Source organism: Pygocentrus nattereri, chromosome 24 (assembly GCF_015220715.1).
Source record: "Pygocentrus nattereri isolate fPygNat1 chromosome 24, fPygNat1.pri, whole genome shotgun sequence".
Classification (NCBI taxonomy): Eukaryota; Metazoa; Chordata; class Actinopteri; order Characiformes; family Serrasalmidae; genus Pygocentrus; species Pygocentrus nattereri.
The window spans coordinates 10,594,550-10,607,863 of NC_051234.1; the positions used below are offsets into that span (position 1 = coordinate 10,594,550).

At 40.6% G+C, this 13,314-nt stretch overlaps 1 protein-coding gene across 1 annotated transcript in view; it reads right to left on the minus strand.

The window, feature by feature from the left end:
- cpne4a (copine IVa) overlaps positions 1 to 5,753 on the minus strand; it is a 149,276-nt gene extending 143,523 nt beyond the window's left edge. The window contains exon 1 of the mRNA XM_037534248.1: positions 5,543 to 5,753. The gene's annotated coding sequence lies outside the window, so the exon portion shown is untranslated. The remainder of the gene's footprint in view (positions 1 to 5,542) is intronic.
- Positions 5,754 to 13,314: the final 7,561 nt, after the last annotated feature.

The following is a 13,314-nucleotide window of genomic DNA, read 5'->3' on the forward strand; positions in this document are numbered from 1 at the left end:
GAGCCACAAAGAAGCTCAGGGAAATGTCTCGAAAGACAATGCCGGATCAGAAGCCCATCATGGTTAGGTCTGCTGAGCTGGCGAAGCATTGTGGCTGTAAGAAAAAGAGATTACGTGGATTTTACAGCAACTTGAAAGTTGGCCCATCTCATTAGCCTGCTTACCATTCATCTGGCAGCAAGCAATTACTCGGCGGGATGTGATCTGCTCATCAGCCATTACAATTACATGAAGACGCTCACAAGGCCGCAGGCACCTTTGGAGAAAGATGGCTTGTTATCTTTTTTGTGGCCGGATTATTAGAGGAGACTTAAATATAGCCAAAGCTTTGAGAGCTAATTTGTGCATTTCAGAAGCCTATCAAAGCCTAAGGAAACATAGGTATTAGCCTACAGAGGCATAGAATACCGCTCAAGGCTACAACAGGATTTCAACTCACCACTGTTAGCATTTATTCCTCCACTGGAATTTCCACAAACTAGCTAATCCCAGAGCAGGAGGTGGGGTTTGTTGGAATATAATTGAGGTACAGATAAGGCTTATATCCTAAAAAAATGGCTAATCTTCGTAGGTCTGTGTTAAAAGTAGTAAGTTAAACCACTAGCACTAATATTACATGGACTAACATGGTCGTGATTATTTTAAAAGCTAGTGTCGGGGGCGCAACGCAAAAGATAAAAAGAGCCATTTTGCCGTTTCAGCAAAAATCAAACCACCTTGGGAACCACATTTTATGTCCATTCACTATCTTGGCTGTAAATATGTCTATAATGAAAACTGGAATATAGGCTAAAACATATGAATGAAAACACAGGCTTACTTTGCTCTGCTTCCAGCTTTAGCTCAGCTATAGATACTTTTCTCGCATCTCATGCAGGAAACTTTTCCACAAAAGTAGAACAGTTTCTTGTAATACACCTCTCAACATTAAACGTTTTACGAGGCTGAAGTCGCTTCTCATTCACCAGCTTCTTGTTTGCATTTTTCCGTTTCACCTTAAATGGTGCGACGCCAGAATGTAACTGCTACACCGTTTAAGGTGGAACGGGACAATTCGAATAAGAAGCTGGCGAATAAGAAACTGCTTCAGCCTTGTGACTTTTTAGTGTTTGTCAGTTTCTTGTTGCGGATAAAACATATCAGGAAACCAGCTGGAGTGAATATAAACCCAAATGGGTCCATTCGTCTCCAAATTATCAAGGTTTGTCTTAAATCTTTCTTAGCAGTCTGTGCTGATCTTCAGGGTTAAAGGGTGAATTAGCAGTTCTACATTAACTCCAGCGTTATTGGTAAACTGTGTTGAACGATCAGCAGAGCTTTATTTTACTGTAAAGGAGGATTCTTTTATTTTTACCTACAAATCTGATTCTGCTGTGAAGCCGAAACAGGACAGAAAAAGAGCCACATGTGGCTCTGGAGCTGACTGCCGACCCCTGGTTTAGGGGTTGGTTTCTTGGACAGTGATTAATCTCAATTAATGGAAATCTCAACTGAAAGTTAAATGTAGTCCAAGACTAGGTTTAATGTCTGGGAAACCAACCTAAAGAGTTTAATTAGCCTAACCCGTGGCCACAGTGCCACACATTCAGGGTTCGTGTAGAGACTTTCGTTGGGAGGCATTTTGACAATGTACTGATGGGTGTAGAGGGTAATTTAAGTCAGTCATAGCGAAGCAGTGGAAAGTAAAAACTGTAAAAAAATGAATGAGTTTTCCTGTGAAGATGACAATTTAGCCCTAAAGTACCCAATAGCCATCATGTGTGAGGCAGAGATTAAATTAAAGAGTGGAAACATTGACATTCTGTCAAAAATGTAATCTTAGGGATTATTCAATAAATTTTCATGATACATTATATGGACAAAATATTGGGACACACCTCTTTATTGTTGAATTCAGCTGTTTCTTTCAGTCTTGTTGTCACAGGTGTATAAATTCAAGGCTGCATACAAGCCTTACATCACCAAGCACAATGCCAAGCAGAGTGGAGAAAAGCACCGCCACTGGACTCTAGAGCAGTGGAAACACATTCTGTGGAGTGACCAATCACTCTTCTCCATCTGTCAGTCTGATGGACGAGTCAGGGTTTGGCAAAGGCCAGGAGAACGTTACCTGCCTGACTGCACTGTGCCAACTGTAAAGTTTGGTGGAGAAGGGATGATGATATGGGGTTATTTTTCAGGCGTTGGTCTAGAACCCTTAGTTCCAGTGAAGGGAAATCTTAATGCTTCAGCACCAAGACATTCTGGACAATTCTGTGCATCCAACTTTGTGGGAACAGTCTGTGGAAGAACCTTTTCTGTTCCAGCATGACTGAGCCCCAGAGCACAAAACAGCTCCATAAAGTAATGGCTGGGTGAGAACTTGACTGGCCCTCACAGAGTCCTGACCTCAACCCCATGAAACACCTTTGTGAGAAACTAGAATGGAGACTGTGAGCCAGGCCATCTCATCCAACATCTGTGTCTGACCTCCCAAATGCTTTTCTGGATGAATGGGCAGAAATTCCCAGTCAGTCTCCAAAATCTTGTAGAAAGCTTCCCAAAAGAGTGGAAGCTGTTGTAGCTGCAAAGGGGGACCAACTCCATATTAATGCCTTTGGATTTAGAAAGGGATTCACAGAAGCGCCTGTAGGTGTCCCAATACTTTTGTCCATATAATGTTTGTCATGGTATTTAGACCTGATCAGTTAAGACAGAGAAAAAAGAACCAGCATTGCTTAATTTTAAAAATACTATTAAAACTGTGAACACAATGTTTTTAGTCAGTATTTGGTTCTAAATCCAGTTAAACAGGACTAATTTTGCTCTTGTCATAATGAAACATGCAGTTGGTCAGTGTTTTATTGGTGATATCCACAATTTTCCGATGAGTGCATTGTGTTGTATTGTGACAAAATTTATCACGATAACATTTTATATTGTCATATTGCCCAGCGATACTGCTAAAAGCTCAAATGTTTATTAGATTTTTGCATATTTTTGGTATTTCTGCTGTCAAACTGGCTTACAATTGCAGGTTTGGTGACGGAGAAAATGATGAGACAGAGAATCATGGAAAATGGGACTAACGACAAAGTAATTAGTCACCATCTTCCCGCTGGACAGTGCGGTCCGCTACAGTACGGTTACTGATCTGTGAGCACACATCTTTTCGTTACCGCTCGCCAAGTGACCTAAACCGTACACAAGAGCCAGGACTGAACGTAGTTACTCCTCCTGCAGTGGACACAGTGTACGGAACGGGGATGTATGGGCAGAGCATGGTTCTATATAACACTATGTAACACCCAAAATGATACTCATTACAATAGAAGAACCTTTTTTGGTGCTATATAGAACTCCTTTCAAAAAGGTTCTATACAGAACCATCTAAAACATATTCTCAATCGATCTTTCATGATGCAAAAAGTCCTTTTAGCATGCAAAGGGTGCGTGTTCTCTGAGTGGTCATGGTTCTATATAGAATCATTTTCTTTACTAAAGAACCCTGTAGTGTAGTGCCCTGACAGAACAGCCATCAAAGAATTATCATGTGGTGTTCCTGGAGTCGGATGACCATAAAAGTCAGTCAGTCAATCAACAATTAAATACATTAATAAATTAATTAATTCAGTAATGTCTAGCCAGAATCTCTGAGTATGACTCTACCAAACCAAACACAGTTTACGCCACACTCTCTTAAAAAATCATGGTTCTTCAAGGGTTCTTTAGTAAAGAAAACGGTTCTATATAGGAACCATTAAAACTCAAAGAATTAAAGGTGACGATTACTGATTAAAAGGTTCTTTGCATCAGGAAATATTGATGGAAAATGTGTGGATGGTTCTATACAGAACCCTTGTGAAAAGTGTTCTATTTAGCACCAAAAATGTTCTTCTATTATAACAAGCTTGATATCATGAAAAGAGAAGAACCCTTTTCAGAAAGGTTCTACATAGAACCATGCTCAGCACATTCTCCATCAACCTGAAGAACTGGAAATGGACTCAGGTACGAGCATCATCTTGACATCTGCCATCAGTCAGACCCGGAGAACCGGGGGGCCAATGGACCGCACGGATTGGTAAATTGATTCTGCAAGGCTTCTGTTTGGAACCATAAACACTCAAAGAACCATTTGAAATCATAAACTGTTCTTTTCTGGTCAAATGGGTCTTGTTTTTGATGGAAAACCAGTTCTATATGGTTACCTCAAAAAAAAAAAAAAAGTACACTACAGTTATGAATTAAAGAAGCCTTTATCAGTATAGTCTTTAGAAAGATGGTTCTTCAAGAGTTCTAAAGAAGATGGTTCTATATAGAAGTATGAACACTCAAAGCTCCCTTTCTATCATTAAAGTTACATCTTTAAATCTTAAAAGCGTTCTTCAGGTTGATGGAAAAAGCGTTGTCTTTTTGAAAAGACTTCTATGCAGCACCAAAAAAAGGGTTCTTCTGCTGCTACGATGGCAAGCTTGTTGCAATAGAAGAACCCACTTTGGTGCTATATTCCATATTCTCCATCAATCTGAAGAATCATTTTACCATGCAAAGAACCATTTAATCATGCAAAGAGTTTCCATGAGTGTACATGGTTCTACAGAGAACCATTTTCTTAACTAAAGAACCCTTAAAGAACCCTCTTTTTACATGTGCATTCATAACCATTTCATGTATTAACTTTCTGTGAGGGAGCTTTTAGAGGTGGACGTCTGGTTCCCGTCACCACCACTGTGAACAGTTCTGACTCGGTAAGTTTCTCTAGAACAGAGAGTTTCACACGAAATCGCTCTGAACCGCTGTGTTTACATCTTAACCACTTCATTAGCTAGAATTTTTCTGAAAAACTGGTGGAGTTCCCCTTTAATACCCTTCACTACAAAGGAAACTATGGAGTCTACAAACTTTTGGACATGAATTGGTCCTGGTGCAAAAGTTTGGGGGCTAATCATCATCAATCATTCCATCTTCAGTGAATCAGCAGCACTGATTGAGTGGGAAGATGAACTCAGATGAACTGGTGTGGATGAATAAGCAGCACCTGGGTGTATTAAAGCTCCACAGCGGCAATGAATCTTCTTAAAGTGGCCAATATTTTATACCAGCATTTCTGTCAATCCATGTGGTTTCTGTATATTTTACATACAGTTTGTCATTTCTCGTTTTACTTTATATATATATATAAACACACTCCACTAATAAGTTTTTTGTAGATGAATTTACGTCTATTTTAATGAAAGGTGCATTAAACTTCACTGTCAGCTGCTCAAACACATTATAAGCCACTGCAAGAATAAAAAATTATGTCTGAGTTGTTTCCTGAAGTGAATTTTCCGTTCCACCTTAAATGGTGCAGCAGTTACATTCTGGCTCCTGAGACGCCAGAACGTAACTGCTGCACCATTTAAGGTGGAACGGAAATTTCAATTAAGAAGCTGCCATTTCAGCCTCGTAAGAACACCAAGAACATCCACAACTACGCAGACTGTGTCAGTAACTTCTCACACATGACTCCGAGATAACAACATCACCCACCTGCGCAAAGCCAAAGCTGCCCACTTACCCTCAACACGCAGAAACAGGAATAATCCCAGGAGTCGCTTCTCTTAGTTGAACAGGGATTAAACGTGTGCTTCCTCCAAAGAGAGCAACTCCATCCTCGCAGTCGTACAGTGGGACAGAAAGTCGTCCGGTGTCTCTCCCTGAGTGAGTGTCCGTCCCTCTGGCTGCTGAAGTGGGTCTTCACTGGGATGTTTCCACTGGTTGGCTTTCCACTTTCCCAGTCCGGCGTCTGGGAGACAGCGCCGCCTGCTCAGCGCCTTTGCTGGAGAAACAGCGGCCTCTAGCGGCCACTTGGCGTCAGTGACGACAAAAACACGCCAAAAGCGAGGGGTTTTCTTTTGAGAAACTTTGTTTATTTTTTATTTATTTCTTTATTCAAAAGGGAGGGGATACAGGAAGATGCCTTTATTAATAAAATAAATAAATAAATAAATAGCTTGTAAAACTACCACCTCTCTTTTCCATCTCACTTCCGTTGCTGTTGTTTCGTGCTAGCATGTAAACATGGGCTGATAAGGCTAAACAAATCGATATTTGACGAAAAATCCCCCAAGAGGCACTTAAAGTTAATGAATTGCCCAGTCATAATGCTTATAATGCTGCTAATAATGCTACAAAATAAACATTTAAATGGAAGCACAGTAGCAACTTTGAAATCATATACAGTTAATGGTTGTTAAATATGATCCGACTGCTATTTCATTTTACTGCCTTTGTGACTCAACAGAAATATCTGTTGCTAACTGATTCAGTGCGTCTGTGCTACAGAACATCGTTTTTAGTCTATTTCTCATTTGAATTGCTGACACTTTGCAGTAGTTCTATTTATTTTTTCTTTCTTTTTTAAAAAAAATGTTAGGCCTTTTATTTTGTAACCGGACCTGCCAGTTTAGACCGTTTTCAGCGGAATGTTCCCGTGGCCGAAATTTCGGTGCATTCCCAACAAACCAAAAGCTTTTCTGAGAATATTATTGATCTGATCAGCACTTTAATAACTCACTCTTTAAAAAGAGAGCAGAATCTGTGCTGATTCACTGTTTTAGTGTAGTGCGTGAAACATTAGCTACTTTTAAAAAATCCAAACAATATGTTATGAAAACGATTTTAATGCTAGTACTTCAAACCTTCACTAGAAACATTTTTTGATAGAAAAACAAAAGACGTGCATACATTTAGAGGAATGTGACGGATGTCCCTGCTTTACGTCTTACGGCGAGCTTCACTTAGCCTAGCAAATGTGAGCGACTCCTCAATGAATGGGAGTAAATGGAGCTAAACGGCAAAAAAATGAAAAGCAAAAAATAAAATAGTTTCTAATTTACTTTCCTTTTAGACAGAAGGATGTATTTCAATATAAAAGCAAAGAAAACTCAGCTCTGTTTCCTTTTTTCTATAGTAAACGGCTTTTGGGCAGCAGGATGCTAACATTACTGCTACTGAGTGCTGATTGGTTGACGAGCGGAGCAGCTCATTGGCTGTTCGCGCTCACTGACGTCATGAACAGACATGAGACACTCCTATAACTCGAGTTTAAAAGCTCTTAAAAATATAACAGTGGTGTTAAAATGTTTCATGCAGTCCTGTGTTCAAGAATATGTTTATATTAAAAATGTTTAACTATGATTTTGCTCAGATGCTCCATCTTAACCCATTCATTTGCTGGGGAGCGCCCTCTAGCGTTTGAGAAACCTGAAGACATTACAGAGTGACGATTCTCTGGTAGTCCTCTGGCCGCACTTCTATCTCTCTCCATGTTACTGCTGACTGATTTCCTATATTCCTGGACTGTTTGCTGAACAATCAAGTGTAATTTAACTGCTGGACCGACACCTTCTTTAACACAAACAAGCAGGTAAAAAGCTGAACAGTTCATTCATGGTCAATATTACTCATCTACCAGATCGGACCTCGGAAAATCCTTAGGATGAGTCTCAAACCGCTCAATGCTCCCTATATAGTGCACTATGTGAATTATGAAATTTTGGCTTTTACACCCAAATATTTGTCCTTATGTCCAGTATGAATTGGGCTCTCATGGCTGAATCCAGAGTGGTTCTCTGTTAGACTCACCGAGTTCTGTTTAGATAAAGGAGCCGTTATTTTGAGACCTCCGTGCTGCACTTTGTAGGGAAAAGGGAGCCGTTTGAGATTCTGCCTAAACCGTTAGCGGGAGTTCTGCGTCACCTGACCCGAATACTTTGCGCTGATTGGCTGAGCGGATTTATCTGGTTCTGCTGGAGAACGCTGCTGTTTGATCGTTTTTGCTGTAAAACATGAACTTGCGATGCCTCGACAATAAACAACAACGACTTTAGTGTCTAAACATATTTAGGGTTCAGAATGGGCTGAATGTTAATAACTACCCACAGTCAGCTCGATTTTTAAAGGATGGAGTTTATCGGGATAAACTGCCCCCGGAAACTACACAGAGTTTACAGCTAGTCAGACGTAGCAGCAGAGCCGGTTTATGAGGAGCCTGGCCGCTTCCAATTTCCCCCGTTATATTAAACAGCAGAGGGCGCACGCGAGTCATCAACGAATGGGAGTAAATTGAGTTAAGCGGCTAAAAACAAAAAGTTTAAATAGTTTCTAATCACTCGCCCAGAACGTTTCTTGAATATTTCCGTTTTCTTTAACATCAAAACGGGTTTTCAGCAGCAGGAGGCGGGCTTTACTGCTAGAGCGTGATGATTGACAGGCGAGCGGAGCAGCTCATTGGCTGTTCGCGCTCAGTGACGTCATGGACGAACATGAGGCGCCGTTTAAAACTCTTATAACTCGAGTTTAAAAGCTCTTAAAATATAACAGCGGTGTTAAACTGTTTTATACTGTTCTGTGCTCAGGAAAGGACTGCATTCTTTTGCATTAAATAAATTTATAAACATCATTTACAAACTACGATTTTGCTTAAATGCGCCATCTTAAACCATTCATTTTGGACTCGCTCAGGAGCGCCCTCTAGCGTTTGAGAAACCCAGAAGACATTGCAAAATGGAAATTCTCCTCTCTACACGTTCTCTGGTAGCACTTTTTGGGGCTTAGCAAAGATTTCCAAGCTAATAATGCAGAATTCATGGCTTCATTGACCAAAATATAATTTATAAATAGTGTGCGCAGTTCAAATGATGCAACTTTTATCAATTTCATCCATAAACTAGCATCACTGCACTGCTGAGAAAGCCACAGAAACCATGAACTGTTTCTGTTGGTTCCTCAGTGTTTTGTAATGTCTTTTGGCTTTTTTTAATGGGCTGAAATCACAATGTAAAAGGATCTTAATGGTGTATCAGGTGACCAATGGCTGACTCTAAATGCATTTGATGGTTTCCTAATGGGATCTAAAGTTGTTCTACAGGAAACTAGTAGTCTTTATTGGAAAGCATTAATAATGGTTCTTTGTTTAACAAGGTAGCACTAAAAAGGAGCTTGGAGAATTTTTTTGCTTAACTATTTCAAATGCAATACATATTTTATATATATATATATATATATATATATATATATATATATATATATATATATACATACATACATATATACATACATATATATATACACATACTTACATATATATACACATCTATATATATATATATATATATATATATATATATATATATATATATATATATATTTATATATACACATACACGCACATATATATATATACACACATATACACATATACACTGCTCAACAAAAATAAAGGGAACACTTAAGCAACACAATATAACTCCAAGTAAATCAAACTGTGAAATCAAACTGTCCACTTAGGAAGCAACACTGATTTACAATCAATTTCACAGCTGTTGTCCAAATGGAATAGACAACAGGTGGAAATTACTGGCAATTAGCAAGACACACTCAATAAAGGAATGGTTCTGCAGGTGAGGACCACAGACCACTTCTCAGTACCTTTCTGCTTTCTGGCTGATGTTTTGGTCACTTTTGAATGTTGGTGGTGCTTTCACACTCGTGGTAGCATGAGACGGACTCTACAACCCACACAAGTGGCTCAGGTAGTGCAGCTCATCCAGGATGGCACATCAGTGTGAGCTGTGGCAAGATGGTTTGCTGTGTCTGTCAGTGTAGTGTCCAGAGGCTGGAGGCACTACCAGGAGCCAGGCCAGTACACTAGAAGACGTGGAGGAGGCCGTAGGAGGGCAAGAACCCAGCAGCAGGACCGCTACCTCCGCCTTTGTGCAAGGAGGAACAGGAGGAGCACTGCCAGAGCCCTGCAAAACCTCCAGCAGGCCACAAATGTGCATGTGTCTGCACAATCGGTTAGAAACCGACTCCATGAGGATGGTATGAGGGCCCGACGTCCATAGATGGGGGTTGTGCTCACAGCCCAACACCGTGCAGGACGCTTGGCATTTGCCAGAGAACACCAGGATTGGCAAATTTGCCACTGGTGCCCTGTGCTCTTCACAGATGAAAGCAGGTTCACACTGAGCACATGTGACAGACGTGACAGAGTCTGGAGACGCCATGGAGAGTGATCTGCTGCCTGTAACATCCTTCAGCATGACCGGTTTGGCAGTGGGTCAGTAATGGTGTGGGGTGGCATTTCTTTGGAGGGCCGCACAGCCCTCCATGTGCTCGCCAGCGGTAGCCTGACTGCCATTAGGTACCGAGATGAGATCCTCAGACCCCTTGTGAGACCATATGCTGGTGCGGTTGGCCCTGGGTTCCTCTTAATGCAGGACAATGCTATACCTCATGTGGCTGGAGTGTGTCAGCAGTTCCTGCAAGATGAAGGCATTGAAGCTATGGACTGACCCGCCCGTTCCCCAGACCTGAATCCGATTGAGCACATCTGGGACATCATGTCTCGCTCCATCCACCAACGCCGCGTTGCACCACAGACTGTCCAGGAGTTGGATGCTTTAGTCCAGGTATGGGAGGAGATCCCTCAGGAGACCATCCGCCACCTCATCAGGAGCATGCCCAGGCATAGCAGGGAGGTCATACAGGCACGTGGAGGCCACACACAATACTGAGCCTCATTTTGACTTGTTTTAAGGACATTACATCAAAGTTGGAGCAGCCTGTCGTGTGTTTTTCCACTTTAATTTTGTTTGTGACTCCAAATCCAGGCCTCCATTGGTTAATAAATTTGATTTCCATTGATGATTTTTGTGATTTTGCTGTCAGCACAACCAACTTTGTACAGAAAGAAGTATTCAATGAGAATATTTCATTCATTCAGATCTAGGATGTGTTATTTGAGTGTTCCCTTTATTTTTTTTTGAGCAATATGTGTGTGTGTGTGTACATATATAAAAATATACATACATACCACCAGGCTATCGGCAAGGAACACTATACCCTGTCCTGGTTCCATGGGCAGGCCCTGGTGAACTCTCTCCTGGACAGCGTACACGATCTTGTGCCCCTCAGTCAGAGGATTTTGGGTCAAATGAGTCTGTATTCATGCCAGACCTGTTCATCTAGAGCATACTGCTCCAGACGACTTGGCTCAGAAGATCGGTAGATGTACGCGTCGCTGGTGTCGGACCAAAACCTCATAGAACTTTACAGGAGACCGAAAACATACTCTTTCAGTTTAATTCAATGGAACCAGATTTTTTTTCTCAAGTCATTTTTGGCCATTGCTCCTGTCCATTTGGCCACATAAAATATATATATACACACACACACACACACACACACACACGTGTGTGTATATATATATATATATATATATATATATATATATATATATATATATATATATATATACACACATATATTTAATATTCATTTTATGTAATAACTTTGTGAGGGAGCTTTCACAACTCCCCTTTAAGGGTGAGTAGACCCGTCTCAGGTTTGTATGAAGTGTAGCTCTGAGCATGAGAACAAGACTCCATCAGAATGTATGTGCTGTGATATTTTTATTGCATAACTGGCATATTCAAAATATTCAAAACAGTACAGACATCGTTCAAACAGTTTGGATCCTTTAAACACACTCACTCTGCAGACATGACTCAACAGAACATTAAAGGTGCAGTCCAGCGTTTTCCAGCTTTATCTATATCTGCTGCTGTATGGACGGTCAGCATGGACAGGGACATGAATATGTTTCCCTTAACTTAGAACAAAAACAGGAGTAAAGACCACTGCACACCAGAAGCGTCACAGATACAGGGCAGAGCGTGCTATGCTACTTGTGTCACAACTGATAAACAGCAAGTTCACACTCATTTTTACACTCTACCTGTATAAATTTAAATGTAAATACTACCCTTTTGCAAACTTGAAAGACCGGAGCTGAAAAAGACTACGCTGGTAATTAGGCAAGTTAGCAGAGCTTTTGTCTTTATTATTATTATTATTATTATTGTTATTTATAGTCGTTATTTTTCTAAAAGTCTGGCTTTTTTTGTCTGAGTAAATTTCAAGCAAATGTCACATATTATGTCACCTATTCTGTTGTCTCAATATGGCTTTAATTTAATGCAGTGGCCTCACTCAACAGGAGTCAATGGGCAGATTGAAATGTTTATGCAAATTAATTCCACTAATTAACGCTGTTTGTAAATGAAGCCATAAATCTGTATAATTCACTCTTTTAGAGATGTGCCCTATTTTTCCAGAGGGAAGAATTTTTGGTAATTTGTTATTAACAAAGTGGGTGGATTTTTCATGGATAAAAGAAAAACTTTTGAGAAAGCAAAACTAACTGGAACTACTTTTTTCCATCATAGATTTGTCCCAGTTCATGGGCTGCATCCCTTGGAGGCTGCATTTGAAGACTGGTGCAACTAGGCTGTCCCGTTTCGAAGGCTCCTTCATATGTGGTTGAGAATTTAGTCCTTTTCCATGGCAACAAAGAATCCAATGGGTGGATCCTTCAACAGCCAACATATCCCGAGGCTCACTGTGTGCCCGCAAGGATTCGAGAACATGGCGTAGTCAGCAGAGGAGCGAACGGTGGCAAAATGTTTGGGTTTAAACTAACAGCTGTGTGTCTAACAGCTAACATTACAAAAGTTTTAAAAAGGCCAATGTGGTCTGAAGCTAAACTTGCTAACTGCCAACGTGCAGGCGCCAGCAATGAATCATCTCCCGCTCTAAAAAAGCAAAAAAAATCAAAACTAAAATCAAACTTTCCGGCTCCGTCTTTAAAGAACTTTAAAAGAACTTGACAGGAGCCGCATTTTGTGATGCAGAGGTGAGGGAGGGAACAGCAGTGCTGTGACACAAACAGGAAATCTGCCGTAGAGCAGACCGTCTCATTTCAGTCCAGCCTTCGTACACAGCCTTCAAAGGACACGCCTTCGTAGACGGTATGCTTTGGAGGATGCAGCTCCTGAATTGGGACACACCTCTCATTAGTGTTATAGTGTCGGATAAATGAAGAACAGCTTCAGTAAGGCTTTCTCTCAGTCTACATCTGTTAGAGTGGAGTGGCTAATTTGTGTTATATAATCACTACTGACTCACCAAATTCAGAATTCAGTTTTTATATATATATATATATATATATATATATATATATATATATATATATATATATATACACACACACACACACACACATACATACATACATACGCACACACACACACACACACACACACACACACACACACACACACACACACACACACACACACACACATTTCTGCCCACTGGATTCTATTAGTGAGTTCATGGTTTTTCTCTTCTGTTCTAAGTTCAGGGAGACGATGTCAGGTCCTCAACAATATGCTCCAGATACAGCAGACAGGGATCAGAGTGGGAAACGCTGACATACTCCTC